At 45.0% G+C, this 19,799-nt stretch overlaps 1 protein-coding gene across 7 annotated transcripts in view; it reads right to left on the reverse strand.

The window, feature by feature from the left end:
* The window catches only part of FHIT (fragile histidine triad diadenosine triphosphatase), a 1,048,086-nt gene that overhangs the window by 195,865 nt on the left and 832,422 nt on the right, over nt 1-19,799 (reverse strand). The window lies entirely within an intron of this gene.

The following is a 19,799-nucleotide window of genomic DNA, read 5'->3' on the forward strand; positions in this document are numbered from 1 at the left end:
CCTGTGGAGCAAAGGGAAGGTGGAAATCAATGCCTCTAATTGGAAGAGAGCTGAGAGAGAAAGGAGGAAGTTCTGTTGTCTATCACAGTAAGACATGGGAAACTCTGAAGCAAACGGGATGCAGAATAACCCACTTGCTGCTTTTCCAACAGGGTCTCAAAGGGAAGGTGTAGATTGCAGAACGGCCACAGAAGGTCCCAGTCCCAGTCCCTGGCATCTCTACTAAAAAGCACCAGGTAGCAGGTGAAAAAGCGCGCTACCTGAGACCCTGGTGAGCCAACGGCAGACAGGCCATATTAGTCTGGTTGGGCAATGACTTAACTCAATATAAGGCAGCCGAAACAAAATAAAAAAAATCCTTCCAGCAGCACCTTAGAGACCAACTAAGTTTGTCATAGGTACGAGCTTTCGTGTGCATGCACACTTCTTCAGATACACTGAAGCATAAGTCCGTCAATATAAGGCAGCTTTCTATGTGCACACTGGTGCCAAACTTCCCATCACTGCCAGGCGCTCGTTCTCCCCATCCCATGTGACAGGTGGACCATTTCGAGGCGGTTAGTCCATTGTGGGAAGGAGTGTTGTGGCAACTTGAAAAAACAGCAAGGGGTCAACTGACTGCTCAAATGATGCTCAGGTGAGACAATGACAAAAAACCACCAACAGCATACAAATCAATATGGCTAACCTGATCCAAAACACCCACCCACCTCACTCACACACAAAACAAAGACCACCACAGCCAACCACAAAGGAACAACCATATTACCCTAGGCCAACCCCAACATCTCTCACCACCAAAGGAACACAAGCAAACAGCAGAGAACCTGCACAAGCGACGCTGACAAAAAAACCCAACATATATTAAGTAAAATAGAAACATCGTCACCCCACCCCACCCCCACTCCCACCCATCTTTCCCCATCTACCTCTTTTCCCCTTTTCTTCCCAATGTCTCAACAAATGAAACTGATTTGTAAAAATGTTACGAGAGACATTGCACATATTTTTGTAAATCAAGAAAATCTTTAATAATAAATAAATAAAGGGGAAAGGGGGGGGGGAATGATGCTCAGGTGTTCTAAAAACATTAGACACTTAAACTGTTAGGAGAACAAGAAAGAAGATCAACAGATTTGGTCACAGCCTTCAACCCAATACACATATCTCTACAAATGGAGAGGAAATAGTGTACTCTTTATCAACCACACCATTTTCACAAGTAGGACTTGGACGCCTGTGAACATATTTCTTCACCAACCTCTAAGAAACTCAGCAACCACAGGAGGCACAGCTTCAGATAAGCCATTACCACTCTCCCTGAAACCAAGTGGAATTTAAACCTAATAAATCAAATCTGACTTCTATATCATAACAATGCATCATTTCATAATTTGTTTAATTTGCATAATAGAGTTGCCCCCGGGAGTGCTCGCAGAATTTGTTATGTCCAAGATGAAAAATTCTTGGGTTTTGACTGGCTGCAGTCCTTGCCTGGAACATTTGTAGATGTTGATTGTTTCAGATCCTTCCCTCCCGGAAAAGATTTGCCCACTAATTGATGAGGAATCACCTGGAATGCTGCATCTTTTCAACCAACATGTTTGATTAATCTGTGCAATTTGCTAAGACACACCCACCATTCAGCCAAGGGGTATTTATTTGTGTTGTCCCAGGGAAAAGGTCAGTCCTCTACTTTGGTTGCAGCTTCTGCCTTTGAGACACAAAGGCTGAACATTTTTCAGCAGCCTGAATGCTGAAGCTTAGGCCTCCTCTAGTAAATCTAACCCTGAAATATTAAAGGGTGTTAAATAAATTGGTCAAAGAGGTGTTTGGGGAGTTAAAGTGGAAGACACATTGCCATGAATGAGCAATTAGATGCTCACAAACCAGCTTATCACAAATTACACGCTTCCCATATCTATTACTGTAATGACCTTGAGAGTTGACTCATACTCTCCCTTAACCTAATGAACATGCCAAGTATAATCAATTATGTCTGCAATTAAAATTATAATTTGTCTAACAAACTCTTCTTGGCTTTCAGACATTTCTTAACAAAGGCTGCTACCGCACGGGGAGAAGATAAATATTAATTTTGTGTTGTCTCCACGTTTCTTCACGGAGACTATGGCTAATTTATTAAAGCTCATATTATCTCTTGCACTCTCTCTTTTTAACTTTCAGCAAAAATTTAGTTAAGTTTCAGTGCTGAATGTCAAGGGATAATTACAACAGTTAGTAGCAATTTATCATTTCCCAATTGGGTTTTCAAGCTGTCATTGGATGCCCATGGAAATGTGTTAGTCTGTTTCATTGCACAATTACTGCACTGAGGATTTTTTTGTGTGTGTTTAAATTAGCATTATATAGAGAGAGGGTGGGAGGGAGAGGTTTGTTGTGTTATGGTTCAAATGCTTGCATTTTTGTCATGTCCTTTGGTTTACACCAAGTCCTAAGAATTACTGTTACATAATACACACATAGGAAGACTGGATTCCAACGGCAAGCTCAGAGATTAAGAGGAAGCTAAAAAAAAAAACCCACCTTGGGTTGTATCCAACTAAATCGATGCACTTGCAGAATGACTTCCAAGAGTTCAACAGAACTTTCCCTCCTCCTCCTGCATTCTATCCAGATGTGCTCTAGGTTTCCCTTCAGCTCTCCAGAGCAGATTAGTGGGTGGTGGAGGGGGTACTCAGCAGGAGGAGAGAAAGGGAAAGTTCCATTTTACTCACAGAAGCACCAAGTGATTGATTGATTGATTGAATTTATATCTCCAAGAAGCTCAAGATAATGCACATAGTTCTACACCTCCTCATTTAATCCACAACAATTCTCTTTGTCTCTATAATTTGCCAAGTTTATTCCTCAGGGACACCTTTCTCATGTCTATCATTTTAATTTTTAAGCCAGTTGCCTACAAAATGTAGTGGAATGTTAAGTGATTTCTCTCTCTCTCTCTCTCTCTCTCTCTCTCTCTCTCTCTCTCTCTTTTTTTTTTTTTTACACGCCCCAAACTGCAACAGCTGCCCTTGCAGAATATCCACTGCTGCTATTCTTCAGAAATAAAGTTCAGGGCCTCAGAAGGGGCAACCATGTCTGCAAACATCTTCCAATTCTCCCCCCTCCCCCAAATCAAGGTGCCCAGACCCCCAACCCCTTGATGTATCTGCTTTTGATCTGGAAGGCTTAATCCACTGCCTGCCGATTTCATGCACTTGTAGGGAAAAGAAAGAAAAAAGTTGCGGCATTTTTTTTATTAAAAAAATCTCCATAATAGCAAATGAGTGGAAACAGCTTTATGTTTAATGAGGCTGCTTTGGACACACGATACGAGTTGAATCAGACAGACTACAGAGCAACTTGGAACAAACTACACCACTTTCCAAAGTGACAGATACAAATCCAGATTCTTCTGGCTGGTGAACACCATTAATAGTAAACTGTACACTAGCAACAGCCTGTAAAACAATCAGCAGCCAAACATACCACTTTAGGCATATGATCAATGTTGGTTGTGACACTGGCCTAAATCCAACCCAGATTTAGGCATGCTTATATTCACTGACTGGTGCTGAAGAAAAAGAAGACCGGCGCTTTCTTGGCAGTGCAAAACTAGTTGCATAATTCTTTTGATTCTGGACACATCTGTTTATTGCTCTTCTACATATTCACCTGTCTCTCCTCGTGCCAGTATTCGTTGGGATGTCCCTTTGCCCATATGCCGTGCGACCTTGTACGCCTGTGGCACTTGCACATTGACAAGCATGGAAAACGGAGCCAGCAGAACTCTGGCACATAGAGCGCAAGTCAAAATGAATTAACGTGCTTGCCTGGTGACATTATTCGGACTGCAAGCCAGAAGTGTGGTGCGCAGAACTGTGGCTCATTCAGGATATTGTGACAGTGCTGTGGTGATATCACTTCCTGGCACACAAATCACCCCAGTCAGAATTTTGCAGCAATAGTTGTGGTGTGGTGTTTTTGTTTGGGGGGGGGTACATGTAGTGTAAATAACCACTTTTATTTACCCAGGCCTTCCCTTTTTAGTTAGGAGAGTATTTAATAATGCCAGGTGACTTGGATAGGATTTGTTCCTGGAAATCTATTTCAGGTGGAGGGCTTTAGTTTTCGTTTATTGCCATTTTTTACATCTGGTTCCAATGTCTTTGCTATTTCTAGTCTGATTGGGCAAATTGCTTGGAGTCTTCATGCAAACGCACAACTGTTAAACGTAATAAATATGCAAAGATTTTGTTGTTGAAATTGATAACCTTGGAGTTGTGATATGAGAAAGGGGGCTATGTGGAAAGGGGCATAGCTCAGTGGTTAGAGCAGGTGAAAGGTCCTGGACTCAATCCCTGGTGTCAGGCGGCAGAGGAACCAACCCCACGGCAGGCTGCCAAGAACTGATAAGAAGAGGAAAGTCCTTACCATCTGCTTTTATTCACTCTTCACGGAGAGAGTCTTGGGAATGTAGCTTCTCGGAATAATGGTGTTGCCCCAAGTGAATCTCCACCCCCTCATGAATCATCGCTATGGGTGCTGAAAAGGGCCCTCTGCCTTTGAGCTCTCTGCTCTCCTACTTACAATGCTTACCAGGTTCTGAGAGAGGAGGATGTGGAATGCTTTTTAAAGGCACTGAGTCCTTCAGCTGTCGCTCCCCTAGTGCTTTTTCTTCTTCTTCCTCCTCCTCTCCTATTATTTCCCAGCTTTCCCTCTCCTCTGCCTCTCAGCTGTGACCTCCCTCAAACCCCTGTTGTAATTCTGAACTGTCTTCTTCTTCTCTGGAAGGCCCAGACTGGGGAGGGGGTCTCCACCATTCCTCCTCTGCCCAGTCCCTGACATCAAGAAGGGTTGCAAGAGACCCAAGCCTGAAACCCCGGAGAGTTGTTGCTAGTCTGTATGAGCAGTACTGAGCGAGCTGGATCATTGCTCTGAGGGTATCCAAGAGGTAGCCTTTTCCTTCTCCTCTGCACCCTCCTGCTCGCTCCCCTTTCTCACGTAGAGGACATTTAACCCCTTGGACTCTGTGTGCCAAGGTGCAACGTGAAGGACACTATATATGTGAAACAACAGACCAAAAAAAAAAAAACCACCCACGGTACACCCTGCTAAGTAAGGGGAAATGAACTGCCATATCCGTTGTACTTTTCTCCTTCGCACAACCTGGATAAACTGTAAACTGGCCAATATTTTGTATTTGCTCCTTGACAGCTGAAATCTAATCAAAGCATTCTCTCTCTCTCTCTTTTAAAGAAATACAATAGTTATTCTCAATTAGATTACGCAGCAAATTAAATCATAAATTTTTCTTCCTAGGCACTGCCTCTGCCTCCCTTTTCTTCCAAAACACTCCTTTAGTCCCTGGAGCACTTTATTTAAGTCTCAGAGCCTAAGCTTCAAAACTAGTTATGGATTTGATAATTTAATAATACGGGGCAAGTAATTGTTGGAGGGGATATTTATGATTTCATTAGATCCTACTGGTAATCAATAGTAATCCATTAATTCCTCCATTTACATATCTCTCAGGTTCCACTGGAAGTCCACAAATTCCATTTAAGTAGGTTCTATCCTTCCTGCCCCCAACTTCCCCTTCCCCTCCAACACCTTTTTATTTATGCAGTTTGCTATGCAAGAAGTCTAAATTCAAGCCGTATATATTACAGCCGAGCAAATAAGCAAGCAGCAGGAAAGCTTGTATACTCCGCAGCTCAGACTGCAGGAGAAGATTTAATGCTAAAAACAAGGGGAAGGAATAAAACAAGAGTCCCCGTTCACCCCAGGATGCATGCATAACTCTCATTAATGTTAATGGAAGATATTGAATGTGTGTGCACTGAAGGGAGTTTATTAGAACCTAATAAATTCCACGCATTTTCCCTGGGCCTGTTCTGCAGCTGTATCAGGGTATATAATTGGACACTTTGCTCTGGCGCAAGAGGGTGATATTTGTTTTGTTTTTTAACGCAATATAGGAAATCCCGTATTTGGAGGCAAAAGGGAGAGCTGCAGATTGGCATAAACTTTGCTTTGAGGATACACTTAAAGCCCAACAGGCAACGTTAGAAATGTCCTGAAGGTTGCTCCCAGGATATTTCAAGCAATTAGGCTTGAATATGGAATTATTGGGAATATGGAATTACAGTGGTACCTCGACTTACGAACAACTCAACAACCAAATTTTTTGACTTACGAATGGGGGGCAAATGGCCGCATGCTTACGAATTTCTCGACATCCGAACGGAAACCACGGCAGTTTTAGACAGGGTTTTTTCGACTTACGATTTTTTTCTGTTTCCAATGCATTCCTATGGGAAATCGCGTTTCCAATGGCGCTTTTCAACTGACGGATTTTTTTGACCTACGAAGGTGCCTTCAGAACAGATTAAATTCATAAGTCAAGGCACCACTGTATTGAAATATGGGGTGCGGGTGGTGCTGTGGTCTAAACCACAGAGCCTAGGGCTTGCTGATCAGAAGGTTGGCGGTTTGAATCCCCACGATGGGGTGAGCTCCCATTGCTTGGTTCCCAGCTTCTGCCCACCTAGCAGTTCGAAAGCACATCAAAGTGCAAGTAGATAAATAGGTACCGCTCCGGGGGGGAAGGTAAATGCCGTTTCTGTGTGCTGCTCTGGTTTGCCAGAAGCGGCTTTGTCATGCTGGCCACATGACCCGGAAGCTGTACGCCGGCTCCCTCGGCCAATAACGCGAGATGAGTGCCGCAATCCCAGAGTCGGTCACTTTATGGTCAGGGGTCCCTTTACCTTTATGGAATTATCATCATCATCATTAACATCTGTATCCATCTTTCCTCCAAGGAGCTTAGGGTGGTGTATGTGATTCTCGCCACCCTCATTTAATTCTTCCAGCAACCCCGGAAGGTAGCTTAGGCTGGGAGTAAGTGACTGGCCCAAGCTCACCCACTTACCTCCATAACCAAGTGGGGGTTTTGAACCCTGCTCCCAGCCCAGCACTCTAACCACTATGGAATTCTGTCTCTACATGGGACAGGTGCAAGGGAAGACCGCATAACCAGGAGGGACCTGGGCTGGGCCATGGGCAGGATCAAGCCAGAAGTCAGGACCACATAGAAAGTTGGGAGTGAGGGACGCATGAGGAACAGGACAGAAATCAAAACCAAATTGAGAACCTGGACAAACCAGGAGGCAGGACGAAAGAGGGACCAAGGATGCAATAAGACACCAGAGTTCAGCAAGACCTCATTGCATAAGCCAGAGTCAGCTGGAGCAGAAAGCCCTTTATATGCCCGGAAGGATTGAGTGCCCAGCCTGGGTGAGCAGAATCAGCCCCCGGCCAGAGAGTCCTACACTGAGAAGGTTGCCACTTGCAGTTCAGTAGTTCACCACACAGGGCAGCCACAAACAGATTCAAGCCGCTCCTGGCAGCAGGCATGACTACAGTGGTACCTCAGGTTACAGACGCTTCAGGTTACAGACTCCGCTAACCCAGAAATTAGTACCTCAGGTTAAGAACTTTGCTTCAGGATGAGAACAGAAATCGTGCAGCAGCAGTGGGAGGCCCCATTAGCTAAAGTGGTACCTCAGGTTAAGAACAGTTTCAGGTTAAGAACGGACGTCCGGAACGAATTAAGTTCTTAATCCGAGGTACCACTGTATAACGTTCAAACAGGTTCTTTTGCATACTGTGACCAGGCATTGCTGATTATGGCAGAAGCAAAGGGAAACCAAACTTGCTATTCTAGAAGACAACAGAGCTCTCTGCCCCTTTACATATTAACCTTTTAGTGGCATTTTCATCTAGGAACATTAGGCATTAATTGAAGACTGTTGCATATTCAAACCATTTTTGCCTTGTGTGGGTTGTCTGGTTTAAAATAAAATTGTGTGAGTGGAGAGTATTTTCATTCTTCAGTTTTTAGCTGCCTCCTTAGGGTCACCCGAAATTCAGTTTCTGCAGTGCATGACAGTTATGAAGTATATGCACTGTTGAGAATGCATTGTAAAACCACTGTGTTTTTATTCTAGGTAATGGTATAGTAAATGCATATAGCACATCAAAGGTGACAAAGAGCCTCCAACAATGTATGTGCAAGTATGGGGCCAGGGCAGGAGAGAGGTGTTACAAGTGTGTCCCTATTTTTATCTGTCAAACTAAGCACCACAAAGCACCCATGTTGCATCTCTTACATGTGCAAATGTTTGGTATAATAAACATATAAGCATTCATACCAACTTCACCGGGACACGGATGGCACTGTGGGTTAAACCACAGAGCCTAGGGCTTGCCAATCAGAAGGTCGGTGGTTCAAATCCCCGCAATGTGGTGAGCTCCCATTGCTCAGTCCCAGCTCCTGCCAACCTAGCAGTCCGAAAGCACGTCAAAGTGCAAGTAGATAAATAGGGACTGCTACAGCCGGAAGGTAAATGGCGTTTCCATGTGCTGCTCTGGTTTGCCAGAAGCGGCTTTGTCATGCTGGCCACATGACCTGGAAGCTGTACGCCGGCTCCCTCGGCCAATAACGTGAGATGAGCACCGCAACCCCAGAGTTGGTCACGACTGGACGTAATGGTCAGGGGTCCCTGTACCTTTACCTTTACCAACTCCACCAAGACTACGAGTCTTGGGGTTCTCACTTCTGATGTGCATATTCTACAGCTTTAACCTGCCTTCCCCAACCTGGTGCCCGTCAGATGTTATAGGACTACAATTCCCATCAAACCTGGCCATTGGCTGTGTTGGCCAGGTCTGATGACAGTTGTAGTTCAACAATGTCTGAAAGGCGAAACTTGGGGAAGGATGTTCTAAGAGATGGCAGGTTGATAGAGGGGAGAAGAGGCTGGAAGAAGCTGAAAGCGGAGACACATTGTTCACACACAGTGCTTTGTGCAAATTTGGAAATGAGAAAAAAAACAACAAATCCCACACAAGTTCCATTTCAGAAACAACACCAGGTAATCTGAAACCTGAATTTCTCTTCAGATGTAGGGATGACAAGAACTCTCGAAGTGTTCCTATCATAGCTTAGGAAAGCCAAAAACTAAAGAAAACAGGGTCCCATTATCTCTGTGCTCTACAGCTGGCACCTTCCATTTTCCTTCTGAGCAGCAGTGAAAACACATTTCACATTTTGCCAGCACTCAGCTCATCCACAGTTTAATACAGCTGATGCCACTTAATTCACACCCATTTCCTTAAAAATGGGGGGGGGCGGTTTATAGGCCACGTTTGCACTGGGACAAGCTTGAATTTTAACGCTGTTGAGATTCTGCAGAAGCTCCCTACCGTGAACTACAGTAATTAGATCATTATATAACAAAATGGCCGTAGTCCTTACACTGGCAATTCTGCCAGCAAATACTTTATATGCAGAGGAACTCTGCAGAATGGAGAAAGGAAACTACCTATCACCGTGCAAGAGAAAAGCCTATAGTTTCTGTCGGCATGAAGATCCTATGTCTTCTTTTAAAAACAACAACAACGATTTATATCCCCTTCGCATATGCAAACCCTTCCCTGAAAGGGAAGAGTGAGAGGCACAGGAATGGGGTGAAGATGAAAGCGGGGATACGGAAGGGTATGAGGAATAGGAAAGGATGGTGGCGTCATAATTGGGCAGAAGATGAAAGGGATGCTTAGCAGTCACATGAGTGGGAGGAGGAAGATTCATCAGGTTACCATGGCCTGTGTGCAAGGAAGGGTTGAAGAAAAAGAGAGGGAGAAAAAGGTAAAAGAGGCAGGTGATAGAGGCACATTTGAAAAAAAATTGGAGAAATAACAGGAAGCAGGGAATTATCTTCACATGTGGTGGGGGTGTAAATATGCACAGTGGTACCTATTCACTCTCTGAAAAGTACTTACTCCGAGCGCCTCTTCCATGCATGCACGAAGCGCCGATAGAGCGCTTCTGCGCATGTGCGAACTGCACAGATCGCTTCTGTGCATGCATGCGCCGCGGAACCCGGAAGTAAACACTTTCGGGTCCACGGAGTACTTAAACTGAAAGTACTCAAACTGGAGCGTTCTCAAACCGAGGTATGACTGTACAATTTTTTGGGCAAAGGGTGTTGAGGGACATAACAGAAACCACTGGGTTAAAGCTGACCAAAAGTCCAGAGTTACAATTATTATCAATTTATGATGGGGTAGAAGGTTGGCAGGCTATGAAGGTCTCGCTCACAAATTTATTGACAGCTGCACGAATTATGATAGCTAGGAAGTGGAAGGGGCAAGTGAATATAAAATGGAAGAGTGGTATAAAGAGGTGTGGGATATAGCTATTAATGATAAATTAACATGTGGTGTTAAGGTAAGACAGGGAATATGCAGAAGAAATTATTTTGAGGAGATACGGAAGATATTTGTAAAATTTGTACCATTGAAATGGAAAGGGGTCAAACCATCGCGAGAAGTGTTGAAATTTTGGGGGGTTGGATAGTTACAATGGAATGGTCTGCTTGCTGGGGCTGATGGGAGCTGTAGTCCAGCAACATCCAGATATGCTCTATGTGGGGCTGCCTCCGATAGGTTCTCAAAAGCTCCAGCTTGTTCGAAATTTAGTCCCTGGTGTGTTAACTGGAGCAAGTGTTTAGAGAAGATCTCTCCAGTAATATTGATTAGCAGATTGTTTCAGATACCAATTGAAAATGCCACTTTCACTCCTAAGTCCCTAAAATGGACTGGGATAGCTTGGGGACCATGTCTTCCCATAGGTATTTTCTGAACAGGGAGTCTGACATCACAAGCCCTTCTCTCTTATTTCCCCACCAACAGAAGCACTATGGGTGAACATGCAGAACAGGTTTTCTTTCTTTCTTTCTTTCTTTCTTTCTTTCTTTCTTTCTTTCTTTCTTTCTTTCTTTCTTTCTTTTGAGGTGCCACAATTGTGGAATGCCCTCAAAAAGGAGACCCACCTGGTTCCATCATGGCTGTGCAAGTAAACAACAGACCTTTTCCAGAGCATTTTGGGGAGGACCTGTTTGATACCGGTAGTAATAATACTACAGTAGTACCTTGGGTTACAAACGCTTCGGGTTACAAACTCCGCTAACCCGGAAGTAGTACCTTGGGTTAAGAACTTTGCCCCAGGATGAGAACGGAAATCGCGTGGCGGCAGCGGGAGGCCCCATTAGCAAAAGCGTGCCTCAGGTTAAGAATGGTTTTGGGTTAAGAATGGACCTCTGGAATGAATTAAGTTCGTAGCCCGAGGTAACACTATATTGAGTAAATTCTGCTGACCTAGAAATATTTCACCTGCAGGGCTCATCTCCTTGTTGTTGATGACGATCTTAATGTTTTATTGTTCATTTTAAATTGACTGTTAGCCGCCTGGAGCGGAGAAGTGTCTCTGTCTCTTTTTCGATGGAAAGGTAGAAGGATTTTTAATTTTTTTTACAAAGACCTAGTTCTACCAAGGCATGCCAAGGAGACAAAAAAAATGTTCAGAACAGGCCACACCAAATGGTGCGTTGGCAGAGTGTCACAAAAGTTGATATGACTTGGCAGCAGATATACAGGGACAGAAGTTTTGGATTCAGCTGGAAAGATGAGAAGTCCCATATGATTATGTCAAAGTGAGTATTTGAAAGCTGTCACTGAAAACAGAGATGACAGCACAAAGTGAGAAGGAAAAGAGAAATGTCTAGACGTGTGGTGTGGCTCCCAAAGTTACGCAGCATGACAACAGAAGAAAATGAAAATCAGGATTTGTGAACTTGCTCCTTTGATTTCAGTCCCCCCCCCCAAAAAAAACCCAACAACCCAGTGCTAAATGGTCCAACTACTCTACAAACGGCTTTGTGGTTTTATTACAAGATAAAATTTCTGAAATAAAAATAAATTTTAAAACAAGGAGATTTTTGTTATGAGGAATACAATTTCTCCATTTCGGTTGAATCACTCATCATAGCAGCATTTGTTTTGGACCTTAGGAAGAGCGCGCACACTGAGAAGCAGGATTTCTTTACTTAGAAAGCATTAATGCTGCCTGCAGAGAGGTTTTCACAGGGCAGACTGGAACGGCTTGCAAAATGCATCCAGGTATTCTGGGAGCCCATGAATATAAGCAGAAAGCCGGTCGGGCACACACAGCAAAGCCCTTCTGAGAGACCTCTTTTTTACCCACACCCCCTCCTTCTACCTAAGTTCCTGACCTCTTGTGTGCAGTCTGTCAATCACACGGAATCTTATCCAGCCGTAAACATATCCTTTGTGACATGCACAAACTTGAGGGGAAGATAAAGCTAACTTTGCAGCTTCGCGTAACGTAAGCTGGGATTTGAACTCGCACCATTATATATAGAAAAAGAGCAATGCACTAGCTTAGGGGGCAGCTTTTATTCTGCATTTCTAAAGCGTGAGGCAAGATTACATCTTCCCAGATCTCAAAGGGATCTTCTTCTATTTTTACAGATGCCCATCTGTTCTGCAGAGTAAACATACTAAGGAACAGGAGGAAGTTCTAGCAGCTGCAAGACTGTACATTTCCACTGTGGCTCCTCATCTTGGCTGATTAACCTTGGTTCCCACTCTCTTTACTTAGCTACACTTATGCCTCTCCAAATTACTTACCCTCCAACATTTCTCAGATGAAAATAAGGATGTCCTATTCAATAATAATAATAATAATAATAATAATAATAATAATATTTATACCCCACCCATCTGACTGGGTTGCCCCAGGCACTTTCGGTGGCTTCCAACATATATAAAAACAAAAACCCTTTTTAAAAAAAAAAAAAAAAAAGCTTCCCTATACAGGGCTGCCTTCAAATGTCTTCTAAAGGTTGTACAGTCGTACCTTGGAAGTCAAACGGAATCTGTTCCGGAAGTCCGTTCGACTTCCAAAACATGCAGAAACCAAGGCGCAGCTTTCGAATGGCTGCAGGAAGCTCTTGCAGCCAATAGGAAGCCGCATTGGACGTTCAGGTTCCAAAGAACGTTCGCAAACCGAAACACTCACTTGAAACCGAAACACATTTGACTCGCAAGGGGTTAGACTTCTGAGGTACGACTGTATAGTTACTTATTTCCTTGGCTCGGGGGGGGGGGGAGTCACATAGCTCCATACCCTCCAACATTTCTCCGATGAAAAAGGAAAAGTGGGACATTCTGGGATCAAATCAGAAACAAGGATGGCTTCTGTAAATCTGGGACTGTCCCTGGAAAATAGGGACACTTTGCGGGTCTGTACTTATCATAATTTAGATGGGTTTTAGCTGTGGCAGATAAAAGGATTAGAGCTAGGAATTATCCACATAGTAAAACACTCATTCAGCTTTCATATTTTCTTTTTTGTACAGAGGAGGGTAAATATTACTAGTCCTTATGAATGCCAAAGGAAAGCCTACTTCGATGTGGAAAAGCAGTATTATCAAACACTGAAAACACTGACATGTGTGCACATAGAGCTCTTCTGAGGTCAAGTATGTGAGGTCCTCTTTGATAAATGCAGAAGAGCCTGTGAATCCCTTTCACGTGCTCCTTGTCTCACAGCTGCAGAGAGTATCAGACAATCAGTGGCGTAGCAAGGCAGGGCGCTGGGGGCGGGTCGCCCCAGGTGCCACCCTGGAGGGGGGTGACACTCGGCGCCCCCCACTGGGGAACATTTTTTTGAAAAATTCTGTTGCATGAGATTTTTCAACTGTTCTTATATGTTCTTTCAATGCTGATTTCATATCTGAAGTCGGTTTTGTTCTGTAAGCTCTAGGGTTGTTTTTGCAATTCATGTTTTTCACTTTTCGCCAGAGCCGCGTGGGTGGGGTGACAAAAAAAATTCCGCACCGGGTACTACCTGGGCTTGCTATGCCTCTGCAGACAATGGCAGCAATCAAGGGATCAACCCTATGTTTAACCAGGGAGGGATGCATGTCAGGTGCAATGTGGAGACTGGAAAAATGCCAGAGAGCATTTCAATGCCACCTCTCATGTTTTCCTGGTCCACTCTGAATTTGCTCTTACACCTCTCAATAGTGATCTGGTCAGAAACCTCAAAATCAACGCAGAACAATGATAAAGGAAGGGATAATAACCTTTCTGACTTTACCATAAAATAAAAAGTAGGGGATGGGCTATTGAAAAGCAACTCATGGAAGTAGGATCCCAGCCTTGCACTTTCTCCCTGATAAAAGGTTTATGGGCAAGAGCAACACAATTGTAAGCAAATCAGGAATTCTTTCGCATACAAAGGCTGTGCATGTTTTCTCCCGGAGGAAAGGCTCTACAGTATTTACAAGAGATGTAATGGGAGAAATATGGTGGAAAGCAGATATAAAATGCTTTTGAATGGCCTTAACTCTGCAAACTCAACTGTAAGGGTGAGCATCATAGATAGATAGATATTTTATTGCCATTGTACATAGTACGACGAAATTGAATGCCATCCCATAAAAAACAAAACAAAAACACAATTACAGCCACACACACACACATACACACACACCCATCACAACTCCCCAAGATCGTATTATTTAGTTTCAGAATTTAAGATGGTTATAGCTCTTGGATAGAAACTGTTTTTTAATCTATTCATTCTTGATTTAATTGTTCTGTATCTCTTGCCCTCATGTCAGTGTGTTTGCACATTTGCATGTTGTTCTTAATCTGTTGGATTTTGATAGAGGCCATGTCTATTTTTTTTTATTTTGTGAATTTATATACCGCCCTTCCTCCCAAAGGAGTCCCGGGCAGTAGGCACATTTGTGATGAAACAATGCAACTAGAAATAAAAAACGTAAAATGTTAATTCCTAATGTTAGGACATGAATACATCAAGACATATCCATAACTATTCTATAGATTTATACAGACCAGGGTTGGGAAACCTTTGGCACACCAGATGTTGGAGAACAACAACTCACATCAACCCAAAAAAGCATGGCCAATGGGCCAGGCATGAGGAGAGTGGTAGTCCAACAACATCTGAAGGGACAAGGGTTCCCCTCACCTGACGCAGACCCTGTAGCTCCCATGATACTAATCACTGTCTATGCAAGCTGGGCTTGCTGGGAAATGGAGTCCAACAACATGAGAAGGACTTCAGGTTACCCACCTCCATCTTAGACCAATGGGAGGTTATAGTGCTTAGAAACAGTCACCATTATGTCTTTGCTCTCAATAGGCAACTGGCTCTTCGCCTCACCAGCAAAAGCCTCAGTGTGTCTACTCAGAAGTAAGTCCTAGTGAAGTCAATCCAGTTTACTCCCAGGTAAGTGGGCTCAGTGTTGCAGCCTCACTCCACCTCCCAGGAGAAATGATAATAAGCTTTTTGGAATAAATCACAGTTAATGGAATCGCAAAAAAAAACATTTCATACCCTTAACTTTGGCCTCAAGGAGAGACAGTCCAAAGACTCTGCAAGGCCCCTGTCAGAGAGGAGGAGTCCCCTTCCTTCGTTTTTCTAACTGTGACTAATTGGTGGATTCCTCAGGATGCTACAAGAACTTTTTAATGTGCCTGTCTGGGATGTTCAGCATGTGGCAGACCTCTAATGTGATGTTACTTAGCAAGCCTGGCAATGGAAAGCACCGTGACATTCGGTAGCGCAGTAGCAAAACAAAACAAAAAGATCCATCTCCAAGACCCATCATAATTTACCACCAGAGAGAATTATGGGAATGGGGCCTGCCCCCTTTTTCCCTTCAGGGGATCTTCAGCTCCTGATATTTCTAAAACAGACTTCATTATCCAAGCCATCATTTCCATTTATCAGTGCCTTGCAGCACTCGCTATTCTCAGTTCAAAGAGTGTCACGTCCATCAATCATTGCACGGCCTTCATTTTCCTTTGTCTCCTCCAGCCATCAAACTTTTTTTTAAAAAAAATGCTGCTTCTAGCATCAAGGGATGGTGGCAGCGAGAAGGCCAGGTGCCCTTTCCTAATGACAAGTGGAAGATGCAAAGATTAGAGAAGTTTGTGAGACTTGCCTTCCATGAAATGGCTGCTGAACCTAGATAGGACACAGTGTGAAGTAGCAGCATTTCACCATTTCACCCATAAGTCCACAGAACAAGGGTGGGCAGTGTGATGCCCTCCTTGCGGGACTCCATCTTCCATCACCCGTAGTATTGGCAATTCTGATAGGGGCTGATGGGAGTTGTAGTCCAAAGGCATCCAGAAGCTACCATGTTGGCTACCCCTACTGTAGAAAGCAAAGGGATGCGGGTGGTGCTGTGGTCTAAACCACTGAGCCTCTTGAGCTTGCTGATTGGAAGGTCAGCGGTTCAAATCCCCACAACAGAGTGAGCTCCCATTGCTCTGTCCCAGCTCCTGCCAACCTAGCAGTTCAAAAGCACACCAGTGCAAGTAGATAGATAGGTACTGCTGTGGCGGGAAGGTAAATGGCGTTTCCGTGCACTCTGGTTTCCGTCACAGTGTTCTGTTGCACCAGAAGCGGTTTAGTCATGCTGGACACATGACCTGGAAAACTGGCTGCAGACAAACGCCAGTTCCCTCAGCCTGAAAGCGAGATGAGCGCCACAACCCCTTTGACTGGACTTAACCGTCCAGGAGTCCTTTGACTTTGCCTTTACCTAGAAAGCACAGGATGATCTTCATGTTGTCTTACGGCATGGCATAACTCATATCCTCACCTGGTTTAGCCGGCCAGCGGAAGCCGTTCCTGGGGTGTGGCTGCTGCCGCATGTTGACAGCTTCTAAGAGCCATGGCTGACAGCTGAACACAGGGTGGGTACCAAAGGTGAACAAACTACCCCAGAAGCAGCATGATGTCCCCAACCAGAGGTATTACTCCTCTCCTAATACCCTATACACATACTAGCATTATCATTGTTTTCATATATAATGTCTCATTTCTTTTGCCTCCTAGCTTTCTGCCCTCAGCGAGAAGTCTGGGATATCCAGGCCAAAAGCAATCTTTCAGGCACCTTTTGCATTTCTTTAGAGCTATGTCTGCAGGGAGAGAATGCCCAGGGTGACCCAGGGGGCAACATCTTTCCTTTAGCCGCAGCTTCTGTTGCTCATTTGAAAGGCTTTCATGGTTTATTAGCCCAAGGTTTTGATGGGATTTCTATGCACTGGCGAAGCTACGTAGCCTGGGCCAGGCTGATGGTGTTTTGGGGTCTGTTCCCAGGAGAAAGGAAGTTCTTATCTCCTGGTGCTCACGTGATGTTTTTCACTGTACTCTTTTTTTTACTTTCTCTTTTGGCTATGCAAGACGCTAAGCTGCATCTTTCTCTCTGCAATAAAGTAGCTAGACACAACTTATGGATTCCTGTGTGTTGTTCTTCAAGCTGAAGGCAATCACAATTTGCTCTAGCTTCTGTTAGCTGTGGGGGGGGGGGGGCAGACTAACACCTTCCCCCATCGCTGTGGAATGCTAACAGGTTTGTGTAGATGAAGCCACAGGATGCCCAGACACTGCATTGCTGTTAATGACTGTAACCCTTCTGATGCAATCAAGGCCTGCTGTGCTGCGATTAATTTTGAATATTCAAACCCCCTAGTCCTCAGGAACAATAGGAATAAGAGGAGACAAGAAAATTAGAAAGGATCAGCTGTAGGCTAAAGAGGGATTCGGTTCCAGAGAGACATTTCCCTTTGGGTTAAGTTAAGATGCCTACAAAACTCCAGCCAGATGTATTGATTTAGTGCACCATTAAAGAAGCATCTGTGAAAGCAAAACATGCCCATCATAAAAATAAGAAAATATGTGAAGCCAATCTTTGCAGCTTTGAATAATTAACAGAAGGTGAGGCACTGAAATTATTGCACCACATTGCAAGCATCAACCTCAGTTCCCTGCCTGACTAGTTGAACTTGCAATTGACAACATATGGGACTCAAGAAGGAAGGTGCTTAGATCCTGTCACCATTTTTATATGACATGCATCCATGAGATTCACGGACTGTAGTATTCAGCAGATAACTTACAACCCTTTTGATGTTACTCTCCCCTACTTCTTGTGTTTTTAAAACCACAGATCTAATCAACATGTGAAGATGACAACTGCTTCAATACTTGGGCTGGTGGGGAAATGACTTCATAACTTTTGAGTCAAAGTATTTTGACAGGAGTCCGCCACAGAGTATTTGTCAGCCACCTCAGGGATTCTGGCAAGTTTGGGGCATCAGGCTTTATAGGGCCACAGAGAGAGGTTTGTAGCTGTTTCTCTGGAACCCTTTGCATACAAAGTATGGGCTCCACAACCCTTCTGCTGTAGGAACAAGTTTGTATTGCCGAGAATTAACAGTACAGGCAATGACCGATTTATGTGCATAATTGCCCCACCCAATATCCATATATCCTATTGTACACTGCCTCTAAAGTAGTCAGTCCCCGTGGTCCAGGCCCAGCTTGTCACTGTCCATGTTTTAATGACGTGTGACTCACACTGTCACACTGTGACAGTCTGACTTCCTTAACAACAGCTGGCATGCCCTAGAGAACTGAAATTACATGGAAAGAATTACTGCAAATTTATTCACCAAGAGCCCCCATGTCTACACGTAGATGCCTAGGAGTGAGGGTTGAACCAGGACTACAGAATGAAGCATTTCCCCAGGAATGGGTTTCCAAGTCCTGGAATGATTCTGCCTACCAGCTGACCACTGAATCTCGTGAACCAGAAAGACCATAAGTGCCCAAACTATTGTTTTCACATGTCTGGCCTCTCCGCTCTGACTCTTGGCTTGACACCTGGATCTCACTCACAGCCACTTATGGCTCATCTCTAAAAGTGAATTGGCAACAAGGATAGAAGAGGCGTAGCCAGGATCAAAATTAGGGGGGGGCAAGGGACAAGGGGCAGGGCCAAGGCAAAGGGGGAGGGGCCACAGTGGGACAAGGAAAGCCATGGTCATTCAGGGGTGAGGGGGCGCCAGGATCAGCCCGAAATCGGGCTGTTCCGATCCCCTCCTCCCCCTCAGCGATCGCCGGGGCGGGTGGAGGGAAAGCTGGCTTTCCCTCCACCCGCCCCACAGCCAGCAAGGGAGAAGGGAGACGTCCCTTCTAGCTGACTGGCTGTGGGGCGGGTGGAGGGAAAGCCCCAGAGGCGTGCAAAGCGTCTCCCTTCTCCCTGGCTGGCTGTGTGGCGGGCGGAGGGAAAGCCAGCCAAACGCTTTGCACGGCTCTGGGGCTTTCCCTCCACCCGCCCCACAGCCAGCAAGGGAGAAGGGAGACGCCCCTTCTAGCTGGCTGGCTGTGGGGCGGGTGGAGGGAAAGCCCCAGAGGCGTGCAAAGCGTCTCCCTTCTCCCTGGCTGGCTGTGTGGTGGGCAGAGGGAAAGCCAGCCAAACGCTTTGCACGGCTCTGGGGCTTTCCCTCCACCCGCCCCACAGCCAGCAAGGGAGAAGGGAGACGGCACCGGGCGACAGCGGGCAGCGGGGCAGGCTGGCCAGCGGCCCTGCTTCTAGGGGGGGCAACTGCCCCCTCCTGCCCCCCTGCCTACACCCATGAAGGGTGGCCTCTGGCTTTCCTTAAAGGACAGTCCTTGGCTACTGCAATCCTTTAAGTCCAGCCTTCCCCAGCCTGGTGTCCTACTGATGCTTTGGAATAAAATTCCCATCATCGATGACCACTGGCCATGCTGGCTGCTGTCAGATAGAGTGTCTAAACCACCTGGAGGGTGCTGGGTTGAGAAAGATTCCTCTACACTTGTATTCTTCAACCTGGGGTCAGACTACAAGATGTGGGTGGACTACAAGTCCCAACACCCATAGTCAGCTTAGCCCAATGGACAAGGATGATGGGAGTTGTAGTCCGCTCACACCTGAAGACCACAGGTTTAAGAACACTGGTATAGAGGAATATTTCTACACAGAGAGAGAGGTAGGGAGGAGGGAGAGAGTGCTCAG

The sequence above is a fragment of the Zootoca vivipara genome, chromosome 2 (genome assembly GCF_963506605.1).
Source record: "Zootoca vivipara chromosome 2, rZooViv1.1, whole genome shotgun sequence".
Lineage (NCBI taxonomy): Eukaryota > Metazoa > Chordata > Lepidosauria > Squamata > Lacertidae > Zootoca > Zootoca vivipara.